We start from the raw sequence: 20245 nt of genomic DNA on the forward strand, positions 1-20245 counted from the left end.
CAGGGCTGCTATTCGCCCTGTGCAGGTGGGTAGGCAGTGGGCAAACAGGAATGGGAAATGAATGGAGCTTTGACTCCATCCAATGACTGTGAGCCCGTGCTGAAAGGAAAGCACTTTGCTTCTGGCTCAGGTGGGGTGGAATCAAAAAGGCAATTGTGACTTTCAGTGTCACAATTTACTCCTTGGTTATTCCTGGGAACGTAGAGCCATGTGCCACTCAGGACAGATTCTTTGTTAAAGGCTAGATCATAATCTTACATCTATTACAGGGGCAGATCTAAAATGATGTGAATCACAGCACTATGTCTCTTTACACCAGCTGAGGATTTAACCCATAAGGTTACTGATATGTATAGAATGGGCACTGCTATCCCTTCATTCATTACTTTCCCTTTCAAGCGCTGTCTGAAAAATTGGATTCTTCTTTTCTTTTGGAATTTGTGTGAAGAGTTTTGTTGTATTATTTTGTTTTATTGCACTCTGCTTTTCTCTGACTGCACAATAACCCAAGTGCTTTGCAAGGGTTTACTCTATAAACACAATCAAATATATTCCTTGTCATTTGATTTAATGGGTAGAGAGAAAGGGCTAGAGCACACATGCAACTGGAGTTGATCAAAAGCTGATAGCAGTTTCACTGGGCAAGCCTAGACAGGAACTATCCTGTGTGCACTGGCTATTGATGAGGCCGGAGACCTAGGAAGATAGGATTTCCAATTAGCTCCAAATGGACGGGGGGGGGGGGGACTGGTGTAACTGCCATTCGCACAAATACATGTTATTTCCTTCAGACTGTCAGAGGTATGACTGTCTAGTCAGCTGGAAACTTTTCGGCTATAAACCTGCTCTAGCATGAATTGGTTTTGGGGTGGAATGAACTTTGAAAAGACAAAGGCTACTGTTGTAAAATATTAAAATAGCAGAACAGCAAGGAGGAAGCTGAAGTTTAGTCAATTCACTTATTGCATCAGAACTTATCTCAGGACAAATGAGGGCTTGCAGGGAGCTGGATTCAATGAATCTCTAGAGAAATTCTTTGCAGACATTCTTACAAAAGATATGCTCAGCTGTAATCCTGGGTGTGCTCCACCACTGCAAAGCAAATGGAAATTACTGTTTAACTGTCATATTGAGGCTTGTCCTTGTGTACGGGTAATCCCAAAGTGACATATAATTAGGCTTGACAGAATTTGACTTTTTTAATATAATTTTAACACATAATATCAGTGTCTATTTTAAAGTATTTTTCAGTGTTTATCCATTTAAATATTCACAGTTGTGCAAAATCATGGAAGCTCAGACAATGGGGAGTAGATCAGTCAATAATTATTTAATGACAGTAAACACTGAGATTCAAATAGTTAAAGCTTTATAATGGTTAAAACACAAACTGTCAATATTATATGACAACATGTTAGCCTTAAAGCGAACTCAAATGAGTTCTCAAGCAGCATTTTTCTTACCTTGCCTATCTGTAAATTCTGGTTATTATCGATGGAAATAATTTTTGTCTGTTAGTGTATGTGCAGTGAAATTGATGTTTATCAACATTTACCAATAAAAATCTAATACTTCTAAGCCCACATACGATTGGTGTCACTGTACATATTCTCACCTAACTCCTCGTTATTCAGAGTTTCCAGCTAAAGGTGGGATGCTACCGGCTTACCCCATATCCTCTTGGTTCCTCACTGCTGGAATGGCCTGTTGAAACTGTGGCTAGCCAGGTGTAAATTAGAGCAGCCCCAAATTACACTGGGACCTGCCCTGGAATGTAGCTGGCCTCAGTAACAGTGGGAATGCAAGAGTGGCTTATAAATAAAACTACTTGTCATTGAAAGCATCAGCTGAAGTAAGATAATGAGAACTGCCTCACTAAATGCAATGAGTAGGTGTTAATGTTATTTAACTTATGCCGTGTATGCATTACTGTATTTCATTCATTTAACTCCAATACATTCATTTATAAATTTCTATCTTATGGCTTGAAAATGTTTTCCTACACTTTATTCTTGCAAAATTTCAACAGTTTTGCACAGATATATCACACTTAGGCCTCTGTCCTACTCCCATTCAAGCCAGTGGAAAAAATTATCAGAAAAATACTCAATGGGAGCAGGAACATGGCTTTAATATAGTATTAATTGATTTCATTTTGGGGGAGGGGGATGGTATTTATAGTTGATGGGTGGTTTGTTCTTTCACTTTTTCGAAGTTCTTCCCTATTGTAAAACTGTAAAACATATGGAGCATAGTTGTCGATGTCAAGGCCCAGAGGCCAGCTAAGAGCATTCTTATAGCAACTGTACCTGGAAATTTGATCAATAAAGGTATGCATTCTTTTTCCTGAACAAAATGACATTCTATTCCATAAGGGAACTTAGTGGTCCATACTATGGGAAAAGAAACTCAAGAAGAATATTCAACTACTGTTACAGTAGAACCTCAACATTACAAACACCTCAGGAATGGAAGTAGTTTGTAACTCTGAAATGTTCTTAGGTCTCAATAAAATGTTATGGTTGTTTTTTTCAAAACTTTACAACTAATACAACTGTAATACTAATAATGACTTAATACAGCTTTGAAACTTTACTATGTAGAAGAAAAATGTTATTTTCCCTTTATTTATTTAGTAGTTTACATTTAACACAGTACTGTACTGTGTTTGCTTTTGTGTGTGTGTGTGTGTGTGTTTCTGCTGCTGCCTGATTGTGTACTTCTGGTTCCAAATGAGGTGTGTGGTTGACTGGTCGGTTTGTAATTCTGGTGTTAGTAACTCTGAGGTTCTACTGTACATCAATTAAATGTTCCTGCAATTTCTTTATTAAATGATGAATATCTCATATTTGCCTATGAGAATGTAACATAATCAGGCCAGATTATCCAAAGGGAATATTTCCATTTCTCAGACAAACCTGAGATGTGCAAGTATGCCAATTTAGGCACCTGGAATAGCATTGTAGGTGCATATTTTGCATGTTCTTATTGCACCTGCAAAGACAGGATTCCAGGACTCAGGCCTATCCTTTTTAGATTAAAAAAAAACCCTACTCAGATATATAAGAAGAGGAGGTTTATTGTATAGAAATATTATACTTTTCCTGAATACAGTCGGAACCATGTCTCTGAAGAGGGGAGATACATTTTTTAAAGTAAGCCATATATTACCTGTGCAAATAATCCCATTTACTAAAGCATCTTTTATATCTTTTAGGTCTTTTATATCTAGATCACCAGGGCTGCCAGGTTTTTCTTCTTTCAGCCAGACGTAGAAATGACTACATAACAAGTGCAGTGGATGATACATTGTGCAACTCCTTCTATTGGCATCCTCAATGGTTGGAAGATACTTCGTTGTCGTAAGTACTGAGTTCAGAATATAAGTCTCTAATTTTATCTGTTGAACACAGAACTTTCATTTGTTTGATTTTTTTTTTAATTAAGTGTATATTGGATCCTTTATACTCCACACATGGTATATTCTCTGAGGTACAAAGTATCCTAGAAGCCTGGGCCCAACTGTCCACTGCCATCTGAAATTAGCATTTGTGGACAAACCCATTTCTATAAATAGAAGCTGCATGTGAGTTGTCCACTGAAAATCAAATAGACTATACATGGGTTTAAAGTGAAGCTCATACATAAGTGCTATTCTAGATCAAGACCTGATGAAATATGATGATTCTGGTATTAGTTTTACAGCATCTAAGCCTGAAACAAACTCTGCCACATCTGTCTACAATACAAAATTACCATTTTCAGTGTCACTCAACTCTAAATACTGATTAACCATGTACCTGTCTGATTCACAGCAATAAGCTCACCCAGAAAGCAGGGCGTAAATTAATGAATTATCCTAATTTCAACTGAGTATTCTTGTTTGTTTTCTAGACTAGGTGCTTCAGGGCTTCACACTGTCCTTATTTAGATGAATACAAGCCCCACTGGTATTCTGTGAGTTTCTACAGGTGTGAGGGTAGAAATTGGCCCCTGTGACTTTTCCTTCACACCATTTTGGCACATGAGCTTCCGCAAGACCTTCTCTCTTCTCCTTCCCATTGGCTTTTCAGAGCTATTTGAGAACAATTAGAAACCAGTGAAAGAGGGTTTGAATGCCTGTTTATGGATGAACTAGCCATGATGCCCAGTTTGTTCACCACTTGTTTAACGTGATTGCTTTCCATATTTGAAAGTCTGTACTGAAAATGCACTTTTGCACCAAGCCAGGGCAGCCAAACAATTTGTTGACAAAGGAGAGAGTGCTGCTAGATAGAGATCCTCTTCTTTGCTGTCTTAAACTATAGTTCTGAAACACCTTTGTTTCTTACAGGTACCTGGCATTCTGATATGTGAGAGGTGGAAAAGCAATGGTCATATAATACTGGAAAGCAAGCTTCCTCACTTTGTATATAGAGCCAAATGCTGATGCTATGTGCTACCAGTCAGCTCAATCTCAAGATATCTTGGCACATCTCTATAGATGGGATGGACCTGGGGAGACTCTGGGGACACTGAACAGCAGCAGCATCAATTTCGCAGAGTAGGTCTAGCCTAGTCCTGGAATGAGGAGAGCATGGTAATATTAGTCACAAAGAATCAATATACCTCTGTAGCTGAGCAAGGGTATTTCTGGGATAGCTTTGGGGTTAGAAGCTGTGTATGCATTTGAGGATACAGTGGCTGATACTAGAATATCAATATAAACAAGAATGGAAGGACTCAGAGAGAAACTTTGCTGAACTTTAACATCCCATGCAGCAAATTAAAAAAAATGAAGCATAGCAAGTATGGAATGGACAATCTATTCAGGAATGCAAAACTTTTGAAATGTCTTCATGTTTGCCTCCATTCAAGTCAGCAGAATAGCTAAAATGATGCCAAGGGACACAATTAACTTTGAAAGCAAGTGTCAGCCTTCTCCCTGGAGATTGTTTTCTATTGTTATTGTAAGTAACAAGATTACTATAAGAGAGATTAGAAGAAAATATTTTTCCTCTACATTCACAAGTTACATTATATATTTGACAATACATTGTATAGAATCATTTCCTTTGGTTCCTTTGTATCGAAGTTAATCTCTGATCCAGCTAATGAAGCCAGAAAAGCAGATGACTGTACCCAGATGGAATCACGTTGAAGTAGATTGGAGCTCCCATGCAGGATCAAGAATCTACCTTTCTGAACCCACTTCCAGGATTAAAGTCTTTTCTGTCATCTGTGTCAATCATTCAAACAGCAACAGGGAGATGGAAAGGGGGAGAAAAGCACCACATTTTATAAATTTGGAAGCTATCGTACAAGCATTATTTTATTCAGAGAAGAGCTGTTAGAGATTTTTCAACAATGATATTTTTCACTGAAATTTTTAATTTCAACAACAAAATAAAAAAAGGAAATGATGAAGTTCCCTTCCTCCTATTTTTTTCAGACAGCTTTACAAGTAGCTGAAACTATTTAATATTTTTGAAATTGACCAGATTTTAAATTGATAGTGTCTCTATAAGGCAACAAGTCAATTTCTGTAGTGCCAGCCTATTTTCAAATGTTCATGACTTTCTGGAGCATTCCCTGTTGGGGATGAGTTTTACATGCTTGCCCTTAACTAAACATTCCCCCTCCTTTTGGAGTATTTGATCATTTCAGCCATTTTTAGTTATACAATCGTTAAAAAAAATCATTCATATGCATAAGAAATTTTGGCCACAATTTGTGTAGGGCTAATTTAAAAAGCCAGTGAAGCCTGAAAGCTCAGGCTGGGGATGCAGTAGGCTTTGATGAGCTTCAAAGGTCCCTCTGTGGTGGTTTATTTTTAAGAGATTGGTTTAGAAATGAAGTTAGGATGTGGGTCTAAGCCTGCCCAGTTGAAAATTCCATTTGTCTATCAATAGCCCTATTCCACCACCAGGTGAAGGAGGATGGGGTATGGGGAATGAGAGAGGCAGACAGCAAGGTCCTTGCAGCCCAGACCACCTGGCCACTGCAGGGACAGGTAGCCTTCCTCAACTGTCACATGGCTCATAGCCCCCCTCCAGCTCCTCAAACACAGTATTTCTAAGAAAGTGGGAGGCTACCTGGGACATGGATCTCCAAATGGGGGTGCCACAAAAATAGTTTGGGGAACCTTTGGCCTAATGGTTTATGGCCAGTTCCTTAGCTCATTGAAAGCATGGCTCCCCCAATAAAAGGTTCTGAGCATTTCTGCAAGGCCTCCCCCGGTTACTTTATTTCCCATTGAAGCTGGTAGGAGTTGAAGACAGTCAGCACTTCAGCAACAGGCAGGATGAAGCATTTTTCAGAATCAATGTTTGTCTCTCCTGTTGCAACTTACTCAGAGTCTATTCCTGGTGTTCTAAACTTATTTCCTTTAAGAGAAAACTATTCTCAAAGAAACTCCACTTTCTGTAAGAACAACTGTCTGTCAAACCCATGCTTTTTAGTGGCTTCCTAATTTAAGCACATTCTTAATTCCAGAAGGAGCAAAATCTCCTTTGTTCTTTTTTGCTTCATGCACTATTTCTTTAATGTATGTATGTGTTATTGCAATACCTTCCTATTACCATGATTGTTCTTGACACATTTTTCCTAGCAAGGCAATTTTGGTGTCAGCTTTAATACAACTGTTTGAAAATTCCTCCAGTTTGTGGACAAATTCTCACTCCAGGTGCAAAAACCCAGTGACATTTTGTCACAAAATACATCCTGCATTTTCTCTCTTTGTGATACATTTAGGCTTGAAAAGATATTAAGAACTAAACGTGATATAAATCCAGTGAGATATTTACCTATGCATATTCACTACACCATAGAAGAAAATTAATCCTTTGCTGGTTTGTTGCAGTGTTTTATAAGTAAATGTCTCCAAAATAGTTTTTTTTTTTAAATTTGCATGATTGCTGCAAGGTTTCTTTAATGAGCCTTCAGGGTGATAAAAGGCACAATTAAAAATTCTAGTTCCCTCAATTGATATTTTTATCTTGGAGCTCCTAGTTACGTGTTCAACTTTATAATCCAGATGACTAATCTTTCCTTTTGTGCAATAATTCGATCTCTAAATAATAATTTCCTAAAGTATTAATTTGGTTCCTGGCTTTTTATCTAGGATTATTTGCAAGATATAGTTCAGATTTTCCTCTTAATAGATGAAGATGTTTAATTTAGAACAGAGATTACCAACAACTGCTTTAGTTATTAAATTAGCAAACATGAGACATGTTTATGATGTTTTGATATTTGAGCATTAAGATGGTTTAAGATACACATCATAAAGATGAAATTTCCATTGAGGAAAGAGCTGTTTTGTAGGGATTCATATGGACATTTTTCTTCTGTTTTGAGCTCTGGGTTTCATACACCCTGAGTTTCATTTTGAGTTAACTGAGGCATGACTACACTTACCTCTGGAGTGATCAATCCAGCAGGGGTCGATTTATCGCGTCTAGTGAAGACGCTATAAATTGACTGCTGAGTGCTCTCCCGTCGACTCTGATACTCCACCAGAGCGAGAAGCAAAGGCGGAATCGAAGGGGAAACATCAGCAGTCAACCTACCGCAGTGAAGACACTGCGGTAAGTAGATCAAAGTATGTCAACTTCAGCTACGTTATTCACGTAGTTGAAGTTGCATAACTTAGATGATCTCCCCTCCCCCCCTCGGGGTAGACCAGGACTCAGAGAGGGGTCTTTCACAGCTATGCTTTGGCTGCTTTGCATTTTGGTGCTAGTGCAAAGTAGCCATAGCCCGCAACATTCTCCTCAAAGAGGAGATACCAAGTGACAGCACCCCACTTGTCTTGGAAGTTCTACCCCACTTGTCTTGGAACATGGAGGGAAGAATAAGAGAAAGGGGGTGTGGTCATTGCACTCCTACTCTCCAGGTGCTGGGATGGCTCCCTGCAGTTATAGGGAACGGGGAGTAAAATAAAGGAGCCATAATGTTCCTTTCATTTAACATAGGGACCAAACTAGCTGCAGGATGAGGGGGGCATAAAGGTGACTTAAAATATCCTTTGCCTCTCCCACCACCCCATATTGAACTGCACTCACCACAGCTTGGATGCACACCAGGATTGTGGCCACAGCTTCAAAGCCAAACTTGGATGATGAATTTCATTTGGTTTCAAATCACAGCACAAAAGACCACTTGAATTTTTCATGAGCTTCCATTCCTTTAGCCCATATTGGCTCAAGATCCGGTCCAGACTCACTCAGGACTGTGACTATGAGATAGCCTTTCAGGGAAATTTAGCCTGGACTTTTACCAAGCAAGAGTCTATGGGGTTGGCATAGGAGAACATCATAAAGCTTTCAAAACAGCAGTCATCCACCATTGACTGTGGTGTGCTAGGTAAGCCGCTCTCTAACCTCACTGGCTACCACTGTGTGATACCAGAGATACTCAGAATAGTAACTACTGTATCTCAGATAAAGTTGTGTGGCTTTTATTTATTTTTTTAAATGGTGGCCACTAGACCTTCACCATCCTTCTCACTTGAGCTTCTTTTTTTCCCCTCAGACTTCACACACCCACCCGCAGACAGCCAGACACACACACACACACAGAAAAACCACACTTTCTTTACATTCTTACAGGTTTCAGAGTAGCAGCCGTGTTAGTCTGTATTCGCAAAAAGAAAAGGAGTACTTGTGGCACCTTAAAGACTAACAAATTTATTAGAGCATAAGCTTTCGTGAGCTACAGCTCACTTCATCGGATGCATTTGGTGGAAAAAACAGAGGAGAGATTTATATACACACACACAGAGAACATGAAACAATGGGTTTATCATACACACTGTAAGGAGAGTGATCACTTAAGATAAGCCATCACCAACAGCAGGGGGGGGAAAGGAGGAAAACCTTTCATGGTGACAAGCAGGTAGGCTAATTCCAGCAGTTAACAAGAATATCAGAGGAACAGTGGGGGGTGGGGTGGGAGGGAGAAATACCATGGGGAAATAGTTTTACTTTGTGTAATGACTCATCCATTCCCAGTCTCTATTCAAGCCTAAGTTAATTGTATCCAGTTTGCAAATTAATTCCAATTCAGCAGTCTCTCGTTGGAGTTTGTTTTTGAAGCTTTTTTGTTGAAGTATAGCCACTCTTAGGTCTGTGATCAAGTGACCAGAGAGATTGAAGTGTTCTCCAACTGGTTTTTGAATGTTATAATTCTTGACGTCTGATTTGTGTCCATTCATTCTTTTACGTAGAGACTGTCCAGTTTGGCCAATGTACATGGCAGAGGGGCATTGCTGGCACATGATCTCATATATCACATTGGTAGATGCGCAGGTGAACGAGCCTCTGATAGTGTGGCTGATGTGATTAGGCCCTATGATGGTATCCCCTGAATAGATATGTGGACAGAGTTGGCAACGGGCTCTGTTGCAAGGATAGGTTCCTGGGTTAGTGGTTCTGTTGTGTGGTGTGTGGTTGCTGGTGAGTATTTGCTTCAGATTGGGGGGCTGTCTGTAAGCAAGGACTGGTCTGTCTCCCAAGATCTGAGAGAGCGATGGCTCGTCCTTCAGGATAGGTTGTAGATCCTTGATGATGCGTTGGAGGGGTTTATGTTGGGGGCTGAAGGTGATGGCTAGTGGCGTTCTGTTGTTTTCTTTGTTGGGCCTGTCCTGTAGTAGGTGACTTCTGGGTACTCTTCTGGCTCTGTCAATCTGTTTCTTCACTTCAGCAGGTGGGTACTGTAGTTGTAGGAATGCATGATAGAGATCTTGTAGGTGTTTGTCTCTGCCGCACAGACACACCCCTGGAGCCAGGACCTGGGGTATTCTATCTGCTACCCAAGATCCATAAACCTGGAAATCCTGGACGCCCCATCATCTCAGGCATTGGCACCCTGACAGCAGGATTGTCTGGCTATGTAGACTCCCTCCTCAGGCCCTTCGTTACCAGCACTCCCAGCTATCTTCGAGACACCACCGATTTCCTGAGGAAACTACAGTCCATTGGTGATCTTCCTAAAAACACCATCCTAGCCACTATGGATGTAGAAGCCCTCTACACCAACATTCCACACAAAGATGGACTACAAGCCGTCAGGAACAGTATCCCCGATACTGTCACGGCTAACCTGGTGGCAGAACTTTGTGACTTTGTCCTGACCCATAACTATTTCACATTTGGTGACAATGTATACCTTCAAATCAGCGGCACTGCGATGGGTACCCGCATGGCCCCACAGTATGCCAACATTTTTATGGCTGACTTAGAACAACGCTTCCTCAGCTCTCGTTCCCTAATGCCCCTACTCTACTTGCGCTACATTGATGACATCTTCATCATCTGGACCCATGGAAAAGAAGCTCTTGAGGAATTCCACCATGATTTCAACAATTTCCATCCCACCATCAACCTCAGCCTGGACCAGTCCACACAAGAGATCCACTTCCTGGACACTACGGTGCTAATAAGCGATGGTCACATAAACACCACCCTATATCGGAAACCTACTGACCGCTATTCCTACCTACATGCCTCTAGCTTTCATCCAGATCATACCACTCGATCCATTGTCTACAGCCAAGCGCTACGATATAACCGCATTTGCTCCAACCCCTCAGACAGAGACAAACACCTACAAGATCTCTATCATGCATTCCTACAACTACAGTACCCACCTGCTGAAGTGAAGAAACAGATTGACAGAGCCAGAAGAGTACCCAGAAGTCACCTACTACAGGACAGGCCCAACAAAGAAAACAACAGAACGCCACTAGCCATCACCTTCAGCCCCCAACTAAAACCCCTCCAACGCATCATCAAGGATCTACAACCTATCCTGAAGGACGAGCCATCGCTCTCTCAGATCTTGGGAGACAGACCAGTCCTTGCTTACAGACAGCCCCCCAATCTGAAGCAAATACTCACCAGCAACCACACACCACACAACAGAACCACTAACCCAGGAACCTATCCTTGCAACAAAGCCCGTTGCCAACTCTGTCCACATATCTATTCAGGGGATACCATCATAGGGCCTAATCACATCAGCCACACTATCAAAGGCTCGTTCACCTGCGCATCTACCAATGTGATATATGCCATCATGTGCCAGCAATGCCCCTCTGCCATGTACATTGGCCAAACTGGACAGTCTCTACGTAAAAGAATGAATGGACACAAATCAGACGTCAAGAATTATAACATTCAAAAACCAGTTGGAGAACACTTCAATCTCTCTGGTCACTCGATCACAGACCTAAGAGTGGCTATACTTCAACAAAAAAGCTTCAAAAACAAACTCCAACGAGAGACTGCTGAATTGGAATTAATTTGCAAACTGGATACAATTAACTTAGGCTTGAATAGAGACTGGGAATGGATGAGTCATTACACAAAGTAAAACTATTTCCCCATGGTATTTCTCCCTCCCACCCCACCCCCCACTGTTCCTCTGATATTCTTGTTAACTGCTGGAATTAGCCTACCTGCTTGTCACCATGAAAGGTTTTCCTCCTTTCCCCCCCCTGCTGTTGGTGATGGCTTATCTTAAGTGATCACTCTCCTTACAGTGTGTATGATAAACCCATTGTTTCATGTTCTCTGTGTGTGTGTATATAAATCTCTCCTCTGTTTTTTCCACCAAATGCATCCGATGAAGTGAGCTGTAGCTCACGAAAGCTTATGCTCTAATAAATTTGTTAGTCTTTAAGGTGCCACAAGTACTCCTTTTCTTTTTGCGAATACAGACTAACACGGCTGCTACTCTGAAACCTGTGATTATGCAAGGCACTGAATTTAGCCGTATAGAGTGGAAATCTGTCAACTTCATGAAAAAACTCGCACAGATACAGACAGACATCATCTTCCTCTCCAAATGCAAACAGATGGACATCATACCGAAAGGACTGAAGGTAAAAAATCCATTACAATCTACATACCACACAGACTATGCTGACAGCTTGTGCCACACACTCTCAAGGAAACTGCGGAACCACCTGATCAACATCCTCTACAGCAAACAGGGAAAGATTAAGAATGAGCTCTCAAAACTGGATACTCTCATAAAGAACCAACCTTCCACACAGACTTCCTCGTGGCTGGACTTTACAAAAACTAGACAAGCCATTTACAAAACACACTTTGATTCTTTACAAAAGAAAAAGGACACTAAGCTATCTAAACTACTATATGCCACAAGGGGCCACAACAATGGTTCCCGTAACCCACCCAGCAATATTGTTAATCTATCCAACTATACTCTTAGCCCAGCGGAAGAATCTGTCCTATCTCGGGGCCTCTCCTTTTGCCCCTCCACCCCCACGAACATGATACAGTTCTGTGGTGACCTAGAATCCTATTTTCGACGTCTCAGACTCAAAGAATATTTCCAACACACCTCTGACCAACATATTAACCCACAGAGACCTTCCTGCCAACACTACAAAAAGAAGGATTCTAGGTGGACTCCTCCTGAAGGTCGAAACAGCAGCCTGGATTTCTACATAGACTGCTTCCGCCGACGTGCACGAGCTGAAATTGTGGAAAAGCAGCATCGCTTACCCCATAACCTCAGCCATGCAGAACACAGTGCCATCCACAGCCTCAGAAACAACTCTGACATCATAATCAAAAAGGCTGACAAAGGAGGTGCTGTCGTCATCATGAATAGGTCAGAGTATGAACAAGAGGCTACTAGGCAGCTCTCCAACACCACTTTCTACAAGCCATTACCCTCTGATCCCACTGAGAGTTACCAAAAGAAACTACAACATTTGCTCAAGAAACTCCCTGAAAAAGCACAAGAACAAATCCGCACAGACACACCCCTGGAGCCAGGACCTGGGGTATTCTATCTGCTACCCAAGATCCATAAACCTGGAAATCCTGGACGCCCCATCATCTCAGGCATTGGCACCGTGACAGCAGGATTGTCTGGCTATGTAGACTCCCTCCTCAGGCCCTTCGTTACCAGCACTCCCAGCTATCTTCGAGACACCACCGATTTCCTGAGGAAACTACAGTCCATTGGTGATCTTCCTAAAAACACCATCCTAGCCACTATGGATGTAGAAGCCCTCTACACCAACATTCCACACAAAGATGGACTACAAGCCGTCAGGAACAGTATCCCCGATACTGTCACGGCTAACCTGGTGGCAGAACTTTGTGACTTTGTCCTGACCCATAACTATTTCACATTTGGTGACAATGTATACCTTCAAATCAGCGGCACTGCGATGGGTACCCGCATGGCCCCACAGTATGCCAACATTTTTATGGCTGACTTAGAACAACGCTTCCTCAGCTCTCGTTCCCTAATGCCCCTACTCTACTTGCGCTACATTGATGACATCTTCATCATCTGGACCCATGGAAAAGAAGCTCTTGAGGAATTCCACCATGATTTCAACAATTTCCATCCCACCATCAACCTCAGCCTGGACCAGTCCACACAAGAGATCCACTTCCTGGACACTACGGTGCTAATAAGCGATGGTCACATAAACACCACCCTATATCGGAAACCTACTGACCGCTATTCCTACCTACATGCCTCTAGCTTTCATCCAGATCATACCACTCGATCCATTGTCTACAGCCAAGCGCTACGATATAACCGCATTTGCTCCAACCCCTCAGACAGAGACAAACACCTACAAGATCTCTATCATGCATTCCTACAACTACAGTACCCACCTGCTGAAGTGAAGAAACAGATTGACAGAGCCAGAAGAGTACCCAGAAGTCACCTACTACAGGACAGGCCCAACAAAGAAAACAACAGAACGCCACTAGCCATCACCTTCAGCCCCCAACTAAAACCCCTCCAACGCATCATCAAGGATCTACAACCTATCCTGAAGGACGAGCCATCGCTCTCTCAGATCTTGGGAGACAGACCAGTCCTTGCTTACAGACAGCCCCCCAATCTGAAGCAAATACTCACCAGCAACCACACACCACACAACAGAACCACTAACCCAGGAACCTATCCTTGCAACAAAGCCCGTTGCCAACTCTGTCCACATATCTATTCAGGGGATACCATCATAGGGCCTAATCACATCAGCCACACTATCAAAGGCTCGTTCACCTGCGCATCTACCAATGTGATATATGCCATCATGTGCCAGCAATGCCCCTCTGCCATGTACATTGGCCAAACTGGACAGTCTCTACGTAAAAGAATGAATGGACACAAATCAGACGTCAAGAATTATAACATTCAAAAACCAGTTGGAGAACACTTCAATCTCTCTGGTCACTCGATCACAGACCTAAGAGTGGCTATACTTCAACAAAAAAGCTTCAAAAACAAACTCCAACGAGAGACTGCTGAATTGGAATTAATTTGCAAACTGGATACAATTAACTTAGGCTTGAATAGAGACTGGGAATGGATGAGTCATTACACAAAGTAAAACTATTTCCCCATGGTATTTCTCCCTCCCACCCCACCCCCCACTGTTCCTCTGATATTCTTGTTAACTGCTGGAATTAGCCTACCTGCTTGTCACCATGAAAGGTTTTCCTCCTTTCCCCCCCCTGCTGTTGGTGATGGCTTATCTTAAGTGATCACTCTCCTTACAGTGTGTATGATAAACCCATTGTTTCATGTTCTCTGTGTGTGTGTATATAAATCTCTCCTCTGTTTTTTCCACCAAATGCATCCGATGAAGTGAGCTGTAGCTCACGAAAGCTTATGCTCTAATAAATTTGTTAGTCTTTAAGGTGCCACAAGTACTCCTTTTCTTTTTGCGAATACAGACTAACACGGCTGCTACTCTGAAACCTGTGATTATGCAAGGCACTGAATTTAGCCGTATAGAGTGGAAATCTGTCAACTTCATGAAAAAACTCGCACAGATACAGACAGACATCATCTTCCTCTCCAAATGCAAACAGATGGACATCATACCGAAAGGACTGAAGGTAAAAAATCCATTACAATCTACATACCACACAGACTATGCTGACAGCTTGTGCCACACACTCTCAAGGAAACTGCGGAACCACCTGATCAACATCCTCTACAGCAAACAGGGAAAGATTAAGAATGAGCTCTCAAAACTGGATACTCTCATAAAGAACCAACCTTCCACACAGACTTCCTCGTGGCTGGACTTTACAAAACTAGACAAGCCATTTACAAAACACACTTTGATTCTTTACAAAAGAAAAAGGACACTAAGCTATCTAAACTACTATATGCCACAAGGGGCCACAACAATGGTTCCCGTAACCCACCCAGCAATATTGTTAATCTATCCAACTATACTCTTAGCCCAGCGGAAGAATCTGTCCTATCTCGGGGCCTCTCCTTTTGCCCCTCCACCCCCACGAACATGATACAGTTCTGTGGTGACCTAGAATCCTATTTTCGACGTCTCAGACTCAAAGAATATTTCCAACACACCTCTGACCAACATATTAACCCACAGAGACCTTCCTGCCAACACTACAAAAAGAAGGATTCTAGGTGGACTCCTCCTGAAGGTCGAAACAGCAGCCTGGATTTCTACATAGACTGCTTCCGCCGACGTGCACGAGCTGAAATTGTGGAAAAGCAGCATCGCTTACCCCATAACCTCAGCCATGCAGAACACAGTGCCATCCACAGCCTCAGAAACAACTCTGACATCATAATCAAAAAGGCTGACAAAGGAGGTGCTGTCGTCATCATGAATAGGTCAGAGTATGAACAAGAGGCTACTAGGCAGCTCTCCAACACCACTTTCTACAAGCCATTACCCTCTGATCCCACTGAGAGTTACCAAAAGAAACTACAACATTTGCTCAAGAAACTCCCTGAAAAAGCACAAGAACAAATCCGCACAGACACACCCCTGGAGCCAGGACCTGGGGTATTCTATCTGCTACCCAAGATCCATAAACCTGGAAATCCTGGACGCCCCATCATCTCAGGCATTGGCACCGTGACAGCAGGATTGTCTGGCTATGTAGACTCCCTCCTCAGGCCCTTCGTTACCAGCACTCCCAGCTATCTTCGAGACACCACCGATTTCCTGAGGAAACTACAGTCCATTGGTGATCTTCCTAAAAACACCATCCTAGCCACTATGGATGTAGAAGCCCTCTACACCAACATTCCACACAAAGATGGACTACAAGCCGTCAGGAACAGTATCCCCGATACTGTCACGGCTAACCTGGTGGCAGAACTTTGTGACTTTGTCCTGACCCATAACTATTTCACATTTGGTGACAATGTATACCTTCAAATCAGCGGCACTGCGATGGGTACCCGCATGGCCCCACAGTATGCCAACATTTTTATGGCTGACTTAGAACAACGCTTCCTCAGCTCTCGTTCCCTAATGCCCCTACTCTACTTGCGCTACATTGATGACATCTTCATCATCTGGACCCATGGAAAAGAAGCTCTTGAGGAATTCCACCATGATTTCAACAATTTCCATCCCACCATCAACCTCAGCCTGGACCAGTCCACACAAGAGATCCACTTCCTGGACACTACGGTGCTAATAAGCGATGGTCACATAAACACCACCCTATATCGGAAACCTACTGACCGCTATTCCTACCTACATGCCTCTAGCTTTCATCCAGATCATACCACTCGATCCATTGTCTACAGCCAAGCGCTACGATATAACCGCATTTGCTCCAACCCCTCAGACAGAGACAAACACCTACAAGATCTCTATCATGCATTCCTACAACTACAGTACCCACCTGCTGAAGTGAAGAAACAGATTGACAGAGCCAGAAGAGTACCCAGAAGTCACCTACTACAGGACAGGCCCAACAAAGAAAACAACAGAACGCCACTAGCCATCACCTTCAGCCCCCAACTAAAACCCCTCCAACGCATCATCAAGGATCTACAACCTATCCTGAAGGACGAGCCATCGCTCTCTCAGATCTTGGGAGACAGACCAGTCCTTGCTTACAGACAGCCCCCCAATCTGAAGCAAATACTCACCAGCAACCACACACCACACAACAGAACCACTAACCCAGGAACCTATCCTTGCAACAAAGCCCGTTGCCAACTCTGTCCACATATCTATTCAGGGGATACCATCATAGGGCCTAATCACATCAGCCACACTATCAAAGGCTCGTTCACCTGCGCATCTACCAATGTGATATATGCCATCATGTGCCAGCAATGCCCCTCTGCCATGTACATTGGCCAAACTGGACAGTCTCTACGTAAAAGAATGAATGGACACAAATCAGACGTCAAGAATTATAACATTCAAAAACCAGTTGGAGAACACTTCAATCTCTCTGGTCACTCGATCACAGACCTAAGAGTGGCTATACTTCAACAAAAAAGCTTCAAAAACAAACTCCAACGAGAGACTGCTGAATTGGAATTAATTTGCAAACTGGATACAATTAACTTAGGCTTGAATAGAGACTGGGAATGGATGAGTCATTACACAAAGTAAAACTCTTTCCCCATGGTATTTCTCCCTCCCACCCCACCCCCCACTGTTCCTCTGATATTCTTGTTAACTGCTGGAATTAGCCTACCTGCTTGTCACCATGAAAGGTTTTCCTCCTTTCCCCCCCCTGCTGTTGGTGATGGCTTATCTTAAGTGATCACTCTCCTTACAGTGTGTATGATAAACCCATTGTTTCATGTTCTCTGTGTGTGTGTATATAAATCTCTCCTCTGTTTTTTCCACCAAATGCATCCGATGAAGTGAGCTGTAGCTCACGAAAGCTTATGCTCTAATAAATTTGTTAGTCTTTAAGGTGCCACAAGTACTCCTTTTCTTTTTACATTCTTAGACTCTCTTTACTCTGTTCTTTGTCTCCTAGCATTATTCTGCTGAAAAGCAAGAATCTGAGAGTTAAGATTTTTTTTGCAGCTATGTGCTATTTGATGCTAAAAGTGCAACACAGAGTATTATGTTTAAAAGAAATGAGTGATACAGTAGAAATTAGAGAGAAGGAAAGGAAGAGAGTGTAAAAAGTTAAAATTAATAACCTTCTTTGTGTAATATATTTTACAAAAAAAAATATCCATCACTTTAAGCTTGAATCTTTTAGTCTTTGGATTTTCCTCTTAGCAGAGGGACTGTTTAAAAAAAAACACCTTTTTAAAATTAATTTAATCATAATCTCTAATATGGATTTAAAGAAATCTTCTGGGAAGATGGCACCCTTTGATGACTTCAGTGAATTATTTTGTTTAAGTAGTGCCTGGAAAACACAGTTAAACAAAATTTCAGAAATTTGGACCAGGGTTTGCTTAAATAACTCAAAATACAACTAAGAGTATGAAAGAAAACTGTTAAAGGCTGCATCAAGTTTTCCAAAGTCAGTCACAGCTTTTTAAATCTTTAGCTCTTTGTGGAAAACACTGTTATCTTCCAACTGAGTGATTTAAATCTTAGACACATAACAAATGCCAGAGCAGAGCAAACAAAAGGTTTGATTTTCACTGTGCCTTAACTCAACCTCCCTTTTTGCTTCAATTGTACATGCAAAATAGCAGGCTGGCTTTGACAAAGAGTTTTTTTTTTTGCGGGGGGGTTGCTTTGTTTTTTAAATGCCTGCTTCTGGTGTAGTTTGTACCATGTGCTTTCAAGGAAGGAAAGGGAAGTTCCTTTGTGATGCACTTAGCTCATTGTGCATAACAGTAACCACATTGCAAGCACCTTGAGGGAATTATTACTTCCTGATACCCAGTCACTCAGATGATGTAAAGTATGAGCACCAGTAGATTTTTGGAAGTAACCTTTCAATGTGGGTGGAGAGAGGGTGTGTGTCTCAGACTGGTGCCACGACCACCACCTGCACATTATCCTCCCCCACGCGCTTTAAAAAAAAAAGTAAAATCCATTATGTATCTGCCACAAAAGGCAAGAACATTGACAACATTCAGGACTATTTGCACTGTTTCTTAATGGTTATTTCTTCTTAATTTTTGCCAACACACATTAATGTTTGCAGTAGCATTACTATTATGTGGAATTATTCCAGACTGCTCATACTACATAAGATTTGGCTCATGTGACTTTTCTACAGCCCATTTTCCAAGTTCTACCACCTGTTAAGTTCTTTCAGGTCCTCGAGGAGCAAAGAGATAAGCCTCCTGACAGGCCAATTCTATCACTTAGTTGTAGCTCCAGATGTTTAAATGGATGTTTTGAGCATCATTGGCTGGTGTTCTTCCTCTCAGTTGTTGGCCCATAGCATCATTTGAAGGCTTTCCAGAAGAAATAATGGAAATATGACAAAACAAACTGCCAATATTTTTAGCTGGACAGTAACATGCTCCCCATCCAATGTGCCTTTCTTGAGAAATAATGCACACTCTGTCAACACAATGTGACATTAGGTGGCTGCAGTCCAGGTCTGTTTTGAGGGAAGTAATCAAGATGCTGACTTATCTGAACATTATACACAGAAGTATAGAGTGGGTAAGCAACTGAATTGCCACGGATATGAGTAATCCAGGTCATCTATTATTGCTTGAATCCTTAGCTCAGCTTTCTTTGCTGGATTACAGCTCCACATATAAACTATGTAATGCTCCTTGGATGATAAAAGACTTGGTAAATGCAGTTAATTCTAAGAATCAGTATTACATTTTACAGGCTCTAATGATTAATAAAGTGTTGTGAGGAAAAGGCCAGCTGTACAGATTGCTGCTAAACAAATCATATAGCCTGCTTCTCTATTAGCAGGCTTTCAATAGACATAGCACAGCATGTCAGATTTTGCTCACAGTCATATCCACACCCCCCCCCACTGAGGAACATAGATAAATAAAATGTTTGTGTTTGCACATGGACTAGGTTTTCACACAACTTAGGCAGGCATTTGGGTTTCTAATTTGTATGTCCAATTGCAAATTGGAGTAGTTTCATTCATTTAAATGCACAGTTATCCCATTTGAATGCACAATCATGGCCACTGCATGTATAAATTTGGACCTAAATTTAAAACTCTGTCACATATTATTTAAAAGACAGTGTCCCTTCAGTAAAGTATCTCACCTGAGAAAAATATATAGTTAAGACAATATAATGTATTATTATTTCAAATCAATAGCACATAAAACATTAACATGTGCCTGTTTGTCAAAGATTCAAGATCTATTTTGATTTAGTTGGGGATTGCTCCTGTGTTGAGCAGGGGGTTGGACTAGATGACCCCCTGAGGTCCCTTTCAATCCTGATATTCTATGATTCTATTATTCTATATTGGATATTTACATTATGGGACCAATCCTGCATATCTTTTGTTCAATGGGAATACTTTCAGGAGTAAAAGCTGCATTA

The sequence above is a fragment of the Dermochelys coriacea genome, chromosome 7 (assembly GCF_009764565.3).
Source record: "Dermochelys coriacea isolate rDerCor1 chromosome 7, rDerCor1.pri.v4, whole genome shotgun sequence".
NCBI classification, from domain to species: Eukaryota; Metazoa; Chordata; order Testudines; family Dermochelyidae; genus Dermochelys; species Dermochelys coriacea.